The following is a 15,765-nucleotide window of genomic DNA, read 5'->3' as shown; positions in this document are numbered from 1 at the left end:
GCAGGAAAGTCAAAAGATTAAGAACAAAAGAGGCCACTGGATGGACAATTAGGAAGTGGGTGGTAACCTTGATAAAATGAAAAAGAAAAAGAAAATAAGAAACGTTGGCAGGAAGAAGTAACAGCTGGGCAAAATCCAGACCAAAGGAATTAGAAATGTAAAGATTTAGTATGTGTAGACTATTCAAAATATTATTTTTCCTCCTCTTTGTTTTCCAGGCTCCTAAGCATTCTCTTATGGAATTTCCTCTATTTTCTGTACCAGTCCTCAGGCTTCATTCTGAAAATATACTTCTGGCCTCTACCTACGAGATCAGGCAACAGTGGATTGTTTCACTTGCCTATTTTATGGCTTTCCGGCACTTTAATCAAAAACATGATCAAAAAAATCACAATCCAAAATAATTACTGAATTTTATTGTAGTTTAAATCTTCATTCTATTTTGGATCATACCCTCTTTATTCATCCCAAATATTATGTTTTTCTAGATTGATTACTGCAAAGCTTTGTTTTAATTACATCAAAGAAAGAACTTTTTTTAAAGATTTATTTTTATTTATGTATAAAAGAACCGGGGTGTAGGCCAGAGATGCAGGCTAGTAAGAGGATTCACCAGAGACAGAGTGGGGAGCAAAACAGGAGGACTGACTGAAATACACTGCTGAGGGGAGCAGCGGGGAGACAGGAGAGGTCTGCTGTGCCATGTGGGTCAGCTCCCTGGCCAGGGATCGAACTCATGCTGCAGTGGCTGGCAATAGCTTGATAGTGCTGAGACCTTAAGCCCTGTGCCACCAGGAAGGTCTGAAAGAAAGAATTTTGAGTTTTTTTCTTATTATTGCATATTTCTCTCATTTCATTAATTTCTTCATTCTATTTTCTTTGACTATTCTATATTTCTTTTTCAAGTTTTATTTGGTTGGGTGCTTGAAAATTGAAAAAAAAAACCCTTCATTTTTTTTTTTTTTTCATTTCACATTACCTATTTCTCTTCCTGTAATTCTTAAAATACCAACAAGTTTGGATGTATAGCAATGTATTGTTAAGTTCCAAAGAAAATAAAAACAAAAGAATTTTCTATTCAGGCCTTTCCTGGTGGCGCAGCAGGTTGAGCACAGTACTGTTAAGCTGTCTGCAGCCTCTGCCGTGCAGGTTCTATTCCCAGATGGCCAGGGAGATTCCCACATGGCGCGGCAGACCTCTCCTGTCTCGCCTACTGCTCCCCTCAGCAGTGTATTTCACTCAGTCTGCCTGTTCTGTTCCCCACTCTGTCTCTGGTGAATCCTCTCACCCTTCTGCACCTCTGGCCTATACCCCAGCTCTTGTATGCATACTAAATCTTTAAAAAAATAATTAATTAAAATAAATTAAAATTTTGATTCACTTCAAATGGGGGCTACAGAGGCCTGTGCGCAACTATGCAGTGTTCCATTAGAATGCCTTCAGAGAATTTAGAAAACATTTTGCATTCTAGGTCTGTCCCTATCAGCAAACCATGGAGAAAGTCCCAACTTCTTGAACTACGTTTTTAAATCAAACACTTGTAAAACTTTGCCAAATTTGTGACAACTTGCAAAAGCAATATCGCTTCAGATTTATAATGTGATTTACTGATGGTTCTCTGACCCTGCTCCAACTTACCCACCACCACATGAGGCAGCCCGTGTCCCCTGGACCTGGGAGGTAAGAGTTTAGGGAAGTGGGTAGGGAGGTAAGTGAGCAGATGCCTGTCACTACAGACACCTGCTTTGTCTCTGAATTCCTGTAGGAATCAGCCCAGCACCTCTCCCTGGGCAGGCATCATTTTCACTCTGATATTGAAGGTATTTGTATGTGGCTGACAATTTCATGTCCCAGTAGGTAGAGGAAATGACTATAGAAAAGAGCTTATATTTGACCAAGGAGGAGGAATTGGTTGGTGAAGTAGATGTGACAGGAACCTGGGAAGAAAATGACCCTCTTCTATATGTGCTGTTCTCATTTCTATGACAATCAATTTCAAACAGTCGATCTCAACACCCCCAAAAGCACATGGGTATTTGCCAGGTCATATTTCCTGATTTGAGTTTCAGAAAACTTGGTCTCATACTGTGTTCATTTCCTTTCTCGGTGTATTGGGAGGCCTTCTCACACTAAAGAGCCGAATGCGATGACGGAGTAGGTACTCAGTGAATTTGTTTTATTAAATAATGAAAATTCAGAACTAGGAAGGGGTTGTGACTATGAAAACATGTAAAAGAAGACTGCAGAGTCTCTGCATAACTTGAACATCTCCTTTTGTTCTGCACTAAATCTTAAGGCAAAACAATCAACATCTACTGAGTTTGACAATTCCATTCAAACTAGAAAAGAGAGCTATCATCTCTAGCACTGAGGTGCCAAGCAATGCACTCAGTGCTTTCTGTACATAATCTCATTTAACCTTCAAAATAACTCTACATGATGGCAATTTGAATTTTTCACATTACAAAGAGAAAGCTAAAGTTGATGGAGGGTAAGCAAAGCCAGGGCTGGAAGACCAAGAACCCTGCATGTCTGTTGCCATACTTCATTTCTCCATCACTGATGGGTTGTCTCCTCCCCTGACTTATGAATTCTCTCAGGATAGAAACAGCATCCTGCTCTTTGCAAGCCAGCACCTAGCATTAAGTAGGTGGAATAAACTCTCAGCAAATGCATTGTGAGTAAGCGTAGAGGGAATGATTGTATCAGGTCATTTAAATGCCTCTCTGTAATCATTATATTGACTCAGTTAAAAATTGTCTTGTAACATAGTTTTTTAAATCCTTTTTTAGACGCTGACCACATCCCTCATGCCTACTACTATTCTTGTCTCAAAATTGAGGCACTGAAGACTGCCTTTGGGACTTCCTGAGGGAACCTCTAAAATCAATTCCCTACAAGAAAGTGTTTGAAGCTGAAGGTCAACACAAACATAAATTCAAGGTAACTTTAAAATCACTGAAATAAACCCTTTCTTTTGCTAGTCTTTTCAAAACAAATTTCCTTTCTCAGAATTGGAGAAGCCACATCCATGTCCTAATCATTCATGTCATTCTAATATCAGGGCTTCCAAATCTGTTGAGAGAGAAACACTTTGTGATATTCTAACTGTGGCACACCAGGGTACTGTGTCACAGTACCCAATATTGAAGCCTCTGGCTCTTTGACTTGGGTTGCTACAAAGAAGAACTAAATCAATAAATAAATAACTTAAAAATGTGCAACTCCACTACCAGCTCCCATCTATCTATGGAAGTGTGGCTGGCTAAGTGGGACACAGAACCCTCTGCCATCTTCCAAGGAAAAATCCAGCCATGTCTGTAGCCTATCGTATTTGGATTTGTGTTCTAACAACATGATGTGTCCTCGGACACTGTGAGGCTTAGCTCTGGGGAAGCTGAAAGAAATTATGTAAACTTCTGTTTATACTTTCCAATTTGGAAAGTTCCCCATTGACACCGAGAAGGAGAGGGAATAAGGGGGTTCACAGTATTTAAATGCTCTGGCACAGAAGAGCCACCCATCAATTTCACCCACAGAAATCGATGGCTACAACTAACCACAAGGGAGCAATAAATCCCCCAACAAATCTAGAAGCAAGGGGAACCAGATATGCAGGAAGAAGAGCGATGCCTCCAACTCCAACATTATAAAACAGACATGTAGATTGAAAAAAATTCCTTCAAAGATACCATCAATGGAAAGTACTACAAAGTTCAATCACAAGATACACAAACACATACAAAAAAAAAAAATTAGAGCTGTTATTCTTCCTATTCATACTACAAGTTGTCTATTAGTAAAATAAACAGCAACTTACAAAATGTAATGAAAAGCCAGGTGTCCAAACACACATTACCAAGACAACTCTGGTCTTTGGCAAGGAGTCTCCTTTCAAGGATATGGTGCCTGTTATATTAGCTGGTGAGAGAGCCTGTTTAGATGATTTATTTTTTTTAAGATTTATTTATTTATACAGGAAATGGGGTACAGGCCAGAGGCGCAGGAGGGTGAGAGGATTCACCAGAAATAGAATGGGGAACAGAACAGGCAGACTGACTGAAATATACTCCTGAGGGGAGCAGCGGGCGAGACAGGAGAGGTCTACCGCGCCATGTGGGTTGCTCCGAGGCTGGCCAGGATGGAACCAGTGCGGCAGAGACTGCAGACAGCTTCACAGTGCAGCGCTCAACCACCTGTGCCACCAGGGAGGCCCCGTTTAGATGGTTTATACAGTAACATCTACCACTAAGCAAATAACAAAACCAGAAGGCTGTGTAGCTGCCAGCCCTCGCCCTGCGCATATGTGTGCATATGTATGGAGGTGCCCACAGGTGTGTTCATACGAATATTGCAAAAGCCATGTGCAACATAAACACGCGTGTGTGAATAAACCTCCAAATCTGAAACCTGGGCCTGTGAAGAATGGTGTTCCTGAGAAACATTCTACTCGGAATTCTCAAAAATGTGCCGCACTGTGACAGACCAGACATTTGCACCTGAGGAGACAGGCAGGTGCTAGAACATGCAGGACACTTAGACAAGGCTGGGAGCAGTGGAGGGTAGGAAAACCGTGGGAACAAGAAAGTAAACTTCTGACACACGTCATCCAGGCTACCTTTTGCTTAGTTTTTCAGTCACCGTACGAGAAACTGTTACTGAAATGTGAGATTTAGAAAGTGTGTACCTTCCTTTGGAAACATGAAAAGCAGTATCTTGTGCCATTTAAGAGACATTTTATTTTTGATTTGGTCTTTTGAGATCTTTTCATCAATTACATTACTTTCAAGTTGTGAAAGGACATAGTTAAAATGCCAAAGTTAACAAAAGCATTGCATAGTTCTGGTTTTGGGTGATTTTGCAAAGGAATTTTTGCTGGAAAAGGATCTAACCAGGTAGCCTAGATGATTCTGTATAAGACTATTGAAAAAAGGAAAATAGTTAGGTATCTCAAAACAAAATAGATGTGCATTGATATTTTAAAAAGGGGGCATGGTGGCAATGAAGGAGGAGAAATCTAAGAATGTTTCATAAAACTTCCAACACTGAACATTTAAATCACTAAGATGCTCTCATCACACAGATTTGAATTTTTATAATCTGGTTGACAACATGGAAAGAAAGGACAGTGGCAGGAAAGAGGGAGCAAGGGAGGGAGGAAAAGAGAGAGGGAGAAATCTATTGTAGCAGAGATTTGTAGGATGATTCTCCAAAACTGTTTTCAGTAACAATAGCTTGAAGCTGAGCTGCATGGAGATGAACATATCATAGCACGTATCAAACTGTTCTCCAATTCGTTTCCTTTCACTTTCCTTACTTTCTTCAGGATAAAGTCTCAAAGATTTGTTCATGCAAATGCAAACATTGCTAAGATATCCATATCTTTTAAAATACATTTTTGCAACTTTATTTCCTTTTGACTAGACTCATCTGGACAGCATACCACCAGGCTGACTAATCCATTGGATTATTCCTAATTGGAGTGACTGAGCATTCCTAAATTAAAACTAAAATTATGACTAATAGGAGGCCCTGTGGACCCAGCTGTTAGCCAAATGAGACAGGCCATTTGATTTTTCATTTCCCCAAGATTTGTGAACATGGGTGGTGTTAATTATAAATTCAAGTCTATTATTTTGGAAACATTCTCATTATATTTAGTGTTAGCGGAATATTCTATACTTCTTTACACAAATTTAGATAAGAAGCTAAGAAACAGCTTAATAAAGGAGAAATAACAGAATCAAAGTTGTGAGGACTCAAAATTAGCAAAAATAGAAGCTTGTCTTCCTTGCACTGCTTGTTTTAGAAGCTTAACTCTCCAAAGCAGGCAATTTTTTGTCAAGTCCCCAAGAACTGGAATAACAGTTTCTCTTTTCATTTTGCCAATACGAATATGAAGGTGAGACAACCCATTAACCTGGCAAACAGAAACAGCATCCTGTATCCTAGCAGCTTTGGGGTGGTGGGGATATCTGCCTTGCAGAGTAGAAAAGAGGAGGTGATGACATCATCTATTTCCTTTCTTATTGGAAACCCCATCTTTTAGGCTAAGACAGGATTTTTGTTTGTTGGTTTTTAAATAAGCCACTGTTGTGTGCTCTGATATGTGTATTACTCTTCAGATGACCTTTAAACTTGGGTTTTTTATACATCAAGAAGCTGCTACAAATAATACTTTAATTGTGAGGTAAGAAATGGAAACTGGAAGTCAAACAACTTGGACTGATTTTTTTTTTTTTTTTTGATCTCAGGATGATTTCTATTCACATCATAAGAAAAGTATTATCTGGCATTTCCCAGCTAACTCCTAAGCATGGCCTCAGGTAGGGAAGGTCAGAGGCTCCTGAAGGCAGAAGAAACACTGAGATTAGCAAATACAGCCCCACCCCAAAAGGTTCTTGGGCCAGAATCTGCTGTGGTGCATACTAAAAAGGGGTACTCTGTGTCAGGGTGCTACAGGGCCCACTGTCAGCCTGCTCTTTAGCATCTGAGAAAGATCTAATTACCTTTCACATGTCAGTTCTTCGAATACTGAAGGATGATATTGTATTGCTGCTGATAATTTTCTTTCTAAATAATCAGTGTCCTAATACAGTTAAATATCTGATAGAAAATGTGCAGATGGCCATTATTTCTCAAATTAGATTTAAAATGGAAGAAAGAGATTGGTATCAGGGGAGTTATTGGTCAGAATTTATCAATCTTCGTTTCTAGGAGACTAAAAATTAAATAGATTAAATTGAATAATGCATTCAAAACACATAGCAAAGTAAAGCCGCGCTGTAGTCATGGTGGTGGCAGATGGGACAGCAATGTTGGGCAAGTGGTTGTGGAGGTGACGGTGCTATTATACATAGGGCTCTACAAAGTTGCCCTCCTCCTTTCTTGCCTCCCTCCTTTTCTTCCCTCTTTTTTTCCCCTCTCTTATACCTTCCCTTCCTTTTTCCTTCCCTCTTTTGCAGGGGGCCTCTCTGGTGGCCTAGGCCATCATAACAGCCTGAGTTCGATCCCCGGCCAGGGAGCTAACCCACATGGCGCAGCAGACCTCTCCTGTCTCTCCCGCTGCTCCCCTCAGCAGTGTGTTTCAGTCAGTCTGCCTGTTCTGTTCCCCACTCTGTCTCTAGTGAATCCTCTCACCCTCCCGCACCTCTGGCCTACACCCCAGTTCTTTTATACAAAAATCAATACCATCTTTAAAAAAAATCACATATGCAAATGGGAACAAATGAAAGAACACAGAATATCTTTATTTTTAAAAAAAGCAAACCTCCCTTTTACACACCCTACCAAACACCAAGTTCAGTTACACGACCGCGTTCATCTCCATTCTGTTCTCCAGCAGGATTCCAGTGTTCCAAGCATCACCCACAAACGGCTCACAAAAGGTGAGAGGCAAATGCAGAACACCTGGGGATCACATGGCAAAGGCAGGGAGGGAAGAGGGAAGTGCTGCTGGGACCCTGTGCAGAGAAGGGGTCCAACTCTGCCCCCTGCTGCCTGGAACTGCCCAAGCCTACTAGTAAGACTCCTGAGCAGAGCCCTGGTCTGCTAGTCCTGAGAGGGATGGTTGCTGGGAAGGGGATGGAGAAGAGAGGCCATCTGGGGGAGCCTGCTCTTGTCATTGCACAACGTTGTCTTCCCAAAGACTCAAAGGCAAGTGAAATTTATTGAATGAGGTGTTACCACTTCTGATTGCAATGAGAATTATAGTGTCCTTGCTATGTGGCAGCTGAGAACATTACTGCCTGTGCAGATCTGCCTTGAGGAAAACAGAAGGATGAGCGGGCCAAAAAATTTTAGCCAAGTACATCTTTTTAAATCCACCAGTTATTTCAAAGGCATAGGAGAGGCTGATGATATGACCCATTGGTGCAATTGTCCCACCAATGAACCCTTAGTCTATCTTGCCAATTTCAGCCCTATAGGTCCAATGGTAATCCCTAAGAATTAGCCAAGAGCTGTTGACAGCTGCACCAGGCAGACTAGTTGTACCTGCATACACAACTTCTGACATATGTCTAAGCTTCCGTGTCTTGTCTACTTTTCCATCTTCCAAAAATATGTGGAAACCGCTTGTTCATTTGTGACAGGCATGCTCATAGACCTGTCCTAACTCCCTTTAATATTATTATGGGAAGGAGTTCAAAAAGAACTAAGGACTCATTTCTCAAGAGTTTAAAGTAAATATATGCAACTCTCTTCCTGGGATACCTGAAGACACTCTCAAGGGTTTGAGCCAGTCCTAAGAAATGTTGACATTCTGCCAAACCAAGTTATTCCACAAATCCTTTCTTTGGATTTTTGTCCTTGCTTTCTAAAATTCTGGAGGAAAAAAAAAACTCTCTGTGGACAACAAATTCTCTTTTTGTCTTTGTACTCTAGTCACTATAAACAACCAAAAAAGATATAAAGATAGTTTTTATACGGATAAGTCCTTTCTAATATCCACATATGGATTCCTTGACTGCCATACAAATCACACTGAATGTTTATTCTAGACACAAAAGATGCAAACTGGAGTTTACAAGTGATGTTTCACTCATAAGCACAACACCACTATCTTTTACAAGGACATCTGCATAAAAATACTCCTAAAGTAGGTGGTGCTATAGCAACCTTGTATGCCTTTCAACACAGGATGCCTAAGGGTGCAAACCCCTAAACTGATGGTTCTCTTGGTACTGACTGTAGCAAAGTTGAAAGAGAATATTTTTTTTTCCTTAACAAGGTATTTATTCTCAAGGTCATGGATCTAGAGCTTTAGAGTCTAATTTGAATCTTGCATCAAGCTCGGCATGCAGTAAAAAATCATTTCAAGTAGCAATTGTATTTCTCAGCTTTGATGCTACTTTTGAATTTGCATCATCAAGCCCTTATTTCATTTCACATCCTTTCAAAGTTGACTTGGTAACAGTTCTTGCTATGAGCAACCTATCTAAGGGAATCATGGAGGAAGGCCAGAAATCAGACCATTATTAAGAATTATGATACCCAAAAATATTTATTGAGTGCCCAATAGGTGTCAGGCAAAATGCTAAACTCTTTGCATAAATTATCTTATGATAGCTTTATGAAAACCTTATCAGTTGGATGAGGAAGGAATAAAGAAGGGAGGGAGGGAAGGAAGATGGAGATATTTCTACCAAAGTTGTAGCTCCTCAGCAAATATTAATGCTGTTTATTGATTCAATAAAAAATAATTTAATATTCATTGTATCTGTTCTTCTATGTAATAAATATTTATTGACACGATCGGGTGTCAAATACTAGGAAACTCCAATGTGCAAGGGAGACAAGCCTTCTTCTTCATGACTGAGACATGCAAGTGAGCAAAGATGATAATAAACTGGATAATTGTGAGCAGATAGAAGGGATCGCTGATCCAGGTTGCAGAAGGGCTAGGGAAGAAAAGTTAGAAGGGTGATGTCTAAGCTAAAGTAAGCAACTTTTTTTTTAATAATAAATTTTATGTTTATATTCCCCATACAATTACAACCCCCCCATTCTGACCCCAATCCCTCCCCTCCCGCCCCCCACCCACCAAAAAGTGTCTCTGGTTCATAGTTTTTTGTTGATTTTGATTTTCACTTTCTTATAGTTATTCATTTTCCTGCTGTCTTATTTAAATTTTCTAGATTCCTGCTATGAGTGAGACCATCCGGTATTTTTCTTTTTCTTTCTGGCTTATTTCGCTGAGCATGATCCCTTCCAGTGCCATCCATGTTGCTGCAAAATGCATGTGTTTATCTTTTTTGAATGCTGAGTAATATTCCACGGTGTATATGTACCACATCTTCTTGATCCAGTCATCTATTTTTGGGCATTTGGGCTGTTTCCAAAGCTTAGCTATTGTAAATAGAGCTGCTATAAACATAGGGGTGCAGGTGCTCTTTGGAATTGATGTTTCTGTGTCCTTTGGGTAAATACCTAGGAGTGGAATTGCTGGATCATATGGAAGCTCCATGTTTAGTAGGTCCAGAAATCTCCACACAGCTCTCCATAGTGGTTGGACCAGTTTGCTAAAGTAAGCAACTTTTTGCCAGGATATGATAAAAATGTCCCAGCCTCATCTCCCCCCAGGACAGAGGGAGCAACAGTGGTTACAAAAACTCAAGCATCAGGCTGGGGTGGATGTTCAGTGGAGGGAGTGGCTAGAGATAAAACCTGAGCAAGTTAACGGGTCATCCTGGAAAGCATTCATAGTTTGCTAAAGGGAAAGCTTTGGGGATGGATCAATTTTTAGAAACATGACACAGACGTAGCAGAGCAGTGGTTTGAATGCAAGTGTTCATGAGGCTCTGGCAGAATCCTAGCCTTTTGCTGCTCTCGGAGGGGTCCTCAGTCCAGCACAGGGGTGGCCCCTTTTAGCTTTGCAGGAATGCAGGGTCTCAGACCTCACCTTGGAATTAGAGTCAGCACTCACATCTTGGCAAGTTCTCCAGGTAATGCGTACGTACTGGTGTTCGGGATGTGCTGTGCGACAGCACACAGCAGTAATTCTGAAAATGGAGGAGGGGCGGGGGCAAAGGCATCATCTGGGAAACTTGAGTGAAGCCCCGGTCTCACCCCCCGGAGACTCTGATTTATTTGCACAAAACAATGGTTCCCAAGTTTTGCAAAGCATGAGAAACACCTGATGCCAAGGGGCATCCCGACTGATTAAAATCAGATGAGAAAGTTATTTCTACATCAGAGAGATGTGTAAGTGACAGAAGATGGACAGGATTCGATGATTCACAGGACAAAAAGGGGAGTGTGACTCCCCTTTCTGAGAAAAAACTGGGACACCGTCTAGAGCCCAGCCTGACAAACTGGGAGAAGACAGCTGGCAGCCTTCGCCCCGAGTCCACTAAGCCCAGCTGCAGTCTCCCCAGAAAGGCACATTTGTTAAGCCCTGTGGCAACAGCAGAGGGCGTCTGAATATGTGTTGACAGGCAGAGTCCTAATGAGGAAGTAGAATTCTATCGATAAATGATGAAATGGATTTCCCCAATATGCAGAAACATCTCTTTTCATTTCCTGTGCAAAACCTTAAACTATTTCCTGCAGAATTAGCCCAACTATAGCAAGGGATATAGCCCCGTGGCAGCTTGAGATCATCAAGGAACTGACCACATGGAACACTCAGTCTTTCCTCACATGATCCCATCAGACTATGGCTCCTGTAGGAGGAGCCCAAGGCTCTGCAGCCCAAGGCTCGTATGCACAGTAGGTGATCCGTAATGCCAGGTATCTTGCATCACTATAAAACTTTAAGGGTACATTTGCACACCTCCATGTGTGCACATTTACTCACCTTCCACCAAAACTCCTGTGCCAAAGGGCTTTCTTCTCCTTTCTTTCCCTGCTCCTCCCTCCCCCAATCTCTCTGGAAATCAGTATATTTTTCACAGATTCTAAGGATTGTTTTGCTGTGCTTTGCCAGTATGTGCTCCTTGGTTATTTAAATTCCACACATAAGTGAAACCATCCAATGTCTGTCTTTCACTTTCTGATTATTTCACTGAACATAATCACCTCCAGATCCATTTGTTTTCTCCCAAAAGGCATGATTTCACCTTTTTTAATAGCTTAGCAGTATTCCAGTGAGTATATGTTCCATAATTTCTGTTGATGAACCTCTATGTTGGTTCCATGACTTGGCTATTGTGAACACAGGCGTGCATCTATCTTTTCATATTAGAGTTTTCATATTCTGTGGCTAAATATCTAGCAATGGTCTTGCTGGGCCATATGGTATTTCCATTTTTTTTTTTTTAAGGTCTCCCCATACTGTTTTCCATAGAGACTGCACCAAATTACATTCCATAACCATGGATGAGAGTTCCTTTCTCCCCACATCCTCATCAACATCTGTTGTTTCCAGTCTTTTTGATATAAGCCATTCTCACAGCTGTGAGGTGGTATCTCATTGTGGTTTCCATTTGCATTTCCCTGATGGTAAATGATGCTGATCCTTTTTCTCATGTGCCTAAAGATCATCTGAATGCATTCTTCTTCGGAGAAACTATTGAGGTCTTTTGCCCATGTTTGGACTGGGTCGTTTGTTTTTCTGTTGTTCTTGAGTTGTATGAGTTCTTTATATATTTTGGAAATTAACCCCTTGTCAGACATGTGACGTGCAAATATCTTCTCCCAATTCAGAATGCTATTTGGATGAAGGCATGGAGGGCCCATGAATAAAATATAGTTTTACACACAGGATCATAAATTCTCTTTGATATGGCTGCTTCAAAAACACATTTTCCCCTAAACTGTTTGAGTCTTTGCTCTCTAGCCACAGCTTCTCATGGAGAGCTGACAGGCAGCCATTGCCAATTAATGCTGAACACATTCATTGGTCCGGGGGGATATTATTTCTGATTAAGAATTAACACACTTTGGCATGAAGCTGTCAATGTCAATCGGTTTAAATCATACTGAAATGTCAAACCACTTAGCAGATGGCTTATCCATATCTAATGCTGCAAAGGCAGGGCAAAGCTCTCCCAGAGAGGAACAATCCCAGCGCACAGCCAGAGCCCTTAAAGGGACAGCCCCCTCTGGAAACGGCCACAGCAAGTCCTCTGTGAAGCGGCCAGTGCACGCCCTCCCGTCAGGACATAAATATAAATGGTGAGCAGCCCTGTATAGCAGGTCATGCCCCAGACTGCAGCAGTGCCTGGCCCGCAGCAGCAGGCCTAGATGCTGCCCAAAGGAAGGGGCTCAGCCTTATGCTGCAGCAGAAATATCCACACCACACACCACACTCCCCCCTAGGCGGCGTGGGTTTGTGCTGTAGTTTGTTTTAAGATCCAGTCAGAGAGTTTAGAAGACAAGTTCTAAAATTTTGGTTTTGGGGGATTTTTTTTTAAAGATTTATTTCTTGATTGCATACAAGAACTGGGGTATAGGCTAGAGGTGGGGGGGAGTGGGCAAGAGGATTCACCAGAGACAGAGTGGGTTGCAGAACAGGCAGATCTACTGAAATACACTCCTGAGGGGAGCAGAGGGCGAGTCAGGAGAGGTCTGCTGTGCCATGCGGGTTGCTCCCTGGCCAGCTGGGGGATGGACCTCATGTTGCAGTGGCTGGCCATAGCTCGACGGCGCTGTCTTTAACCCCTGGGCCACCAGGGGGGTCAAATTCTAAAATTTTGATAGTAAAGAAAGATTTAAACCATCCTTGGTGAAAAAACTCACTACTTGTGCAATAGGATCATCAGAACAGTGCCACCAACCTCTCCTGAGACCAAGGACTCTCCTCCACCCCAGCAGAAGCCCCGCGGGCACAGGAACAGCAGCACAGGAAAAATCTTTAAGAAACTGCATGTTTGCATATAAAGGAGCCTCTGAGTCCAGATTTTAGTCATGAAAACAATGTTATGTCCCTAGTAAAAGACACTAAGTAACACTTCTAGAGCATTTACCAGAAGTCAGGCTGTGTTAAGTCATCAGCACCTATTTTTCACAAGAAACCCGTGGGGCTGGCGCTCTCCCTACCCCATTTCACAGATGAGGAAGGTGAGGCTGGGAAAAATCAAGCAATCTGCCTCAAGTCACACAACCAAAAAGGGGGAGATGAGACTTAGACTGAGCAAAACACCAAAATGATAAGATGAGGCAGTAGGTGCAGAACGAGTCTGGTCTTCAGGTACGTCCAAGCAGGAGGAGTCTTAAGAGAATGGTCTCTCTGAACGGGCACACCATCAGCCAGCCCTGAAGGACACACCCGCCAGCCAGTGCCCTCCTGGCGCTTGGGGTCCTTTCCCGGCAGGAGGGCAGTGGGTGCAGGGGCAAGCTCTGCTCTCCCGGAGCCTGGCCTCTCGCGAGCAGGGAAGGGCAGCGGCTCGTCCGTGGACACGCATGACTGTGGCAGGTGTTCTGATCAGAGCAAGCAGGCAGGTCATAGAAACTCAGCTACGTGGAGTTGAGGGGTGCAGAGTCTCTGAACCAGGGACATCTGGGCTGACATCTCCGTGGGCAGAAAGAGACAGCACCTGAAGATCCAGGAAAAGAGAGGCTGGGCCTAAGGAACTGAAGCTGCAGGATTTCTGCACCTGAGGACGGCCTGGAGTCAAGGAGAAATAATGTGTGCGTGGCAAGGAAGGAAAGGTACAGAAGGGAGGGTGGAAAGCAGCAACTGCAGCGCGGGTCCCGCTGGCGTGGCCTGGAACAGCAGCCACAGGGGAGAGCCACGGGCGAGCCCCAGCCATGGAACCCAGCGCCTCCTCGCAGATCCCAGAGCCCTCTGATCTCCTTCAGGACCTGCTGGGGTGTTCTCATCCAGAGTGCTGGAGTGGATTCCCAAACTTAGGTTTATTTTAATTACTTTTAATCAGGTTTCTATTTTTTACCTACCCATAAACCCTTGCTTTTTTTCTTGTCTAAATAAAAGAGGCTACCAGAACAACATGGCAAACCTAGTGGAAAAAAGCCTTGTCCCAGGTGATACAACATCCTGGGACATCCTGTTCTCCAATGAGGTCCAAACCACCACCTCTTTCATGGATACCTCCATTCATTTCCCCTTCCTTCCTTCCATTTAATAAAAACTGATTTCAGAACCTATTAGATGTCAGAAACTGTGCTTAAAATATAGAAATAGATCCTTGAATTGATTACAGCCAGCTAAGGTCAGATAAAATCTAAGCAGTCCAAATGCAAAGTGACAGCTGTCAGGCAGATGTAAGAAGAGAATGCTAGGGGGGTGCAAGGGAGCCTCACCCAGCCTCTGGGGGCAGAAAACACCTTCCAGAGAGAGGTCAGCGGGAGACAGGAGGTGGGGTAGGAGTCTGTAGGAAGAGCTCCACACAAATGACTATGTTCCATCCCCCATGAAACCACCCCCTATCTGACCTATCTGACCAATAAAAAGCTGGAAATAACCTATAAAAATCCAATCAAAAGCTGGAAATAACCTATGTTTCCTATGTTTCCTTCACCTTGAAAGCCTTGCAGATAATAATTTTCAACTACATTGGTTTTTCAGGTTTTCATACTTTTTTCCTAAAGATACACACCCATCCACTGTATACACCATATAAATATCACTCAGTGCTTTACGACTTCCTTTGCCCATTGAGAATTTTCAGGAATGCTCACACTGTCTCCATTTGACACATTGTTCTATGTGGGTCTGCCTGGCATCTGGTTTTTTCACGTATGTGATCATGTATTCACAAGCTCACTGGCAGAAAAATAGCAATACAGCTGAAAAGTGGATATGGAAGTGGCCAGGTCTCCCCCAAACCAGGCACTCTGCTTGTCCTCCTCAGGGCTCACCTATTCTTAATGTCTCAGTGCATTATCCCAGAAATACTGTGTGTGTGTGTGTGTGTGTGTGTGTGTTTGTGTTTTCACCATACTCTGAAAGTCATGCTGCTCTCGGGGCCCCTGCAGGATGGACACCCCACTTCTGCTGTGCTGACCCTCCACTCTGGGAAGAGATGTGGAAGAGGAGCGTACCAGTTGGCTGGCTGTTCATCACACTGGACTCAAGCAAGCTTCTAGTCAACATGGCGTGATCCCAATAAATGCCAGTTGGAAAAGATTTGCATTTTCTGATGTGAAATTTCATTAATGGAGGAGGAATGGACAAAGGAGTGATAGAAATGTTCTTGGTGTTAATGTTGCAAGGAGGATGCAGTATTTTCTTGTAAATTATTCACTCTCTCAAGCCCAGTTATTCAGAGAACGCATTCTGATGGGGCACAGAAAACCCAGGAGACATGCAGGTGGAGCGTTTATTTGATTCGCCACCTGCCACAAAGAAACCAATACTGT

The 15,765-nt window shown here is 42.6% G+C and overlaps 1 long non-coding RNA gene across 1 annotated transcript; it reads left to right on the top strand.

The window, feature by feature from the left end:
• Positions 1-1,480: 1,480 nt before the first annotated feature.
• LOC119261230 (uncharacterized) lies at positions 1,481-15,514 on the top strand. Its single transcript, XR_005128971.2, has 4 exons — positions 1,481-1,680; positions 2,793-2,943; positions 7,343-7,388; positions 15,382-15,514. It is a non-coding gene; the product is annotated as an uncharacterized LOC119261230 (long non-coding RNA).
• The last annotated feature ends 251 nt before the right edge of the window (positions 15,515-15,765 follow it).

Source organism: Talpa occidentalis, unplaced genomic scaffold (assembly GCF_014898055.3).
Source record: "Talpa occidentalis isolate TD23 unplaced genomic scaffold, MPIMG_talOcc4v2.1 talOcc4.6, whole genome shotgun sequence".
Taxonomy (NCBI): Eukaryota; Metazoa; Chordata; class Mammalia; order Eulipotyphla; family Talpidae; genus Talpa; species Talpa occidentalis.
Note: the sequence above shows the minus strand (reverse complement) of the source record. Positions and strands in the feature narration are given on the sequence as shown.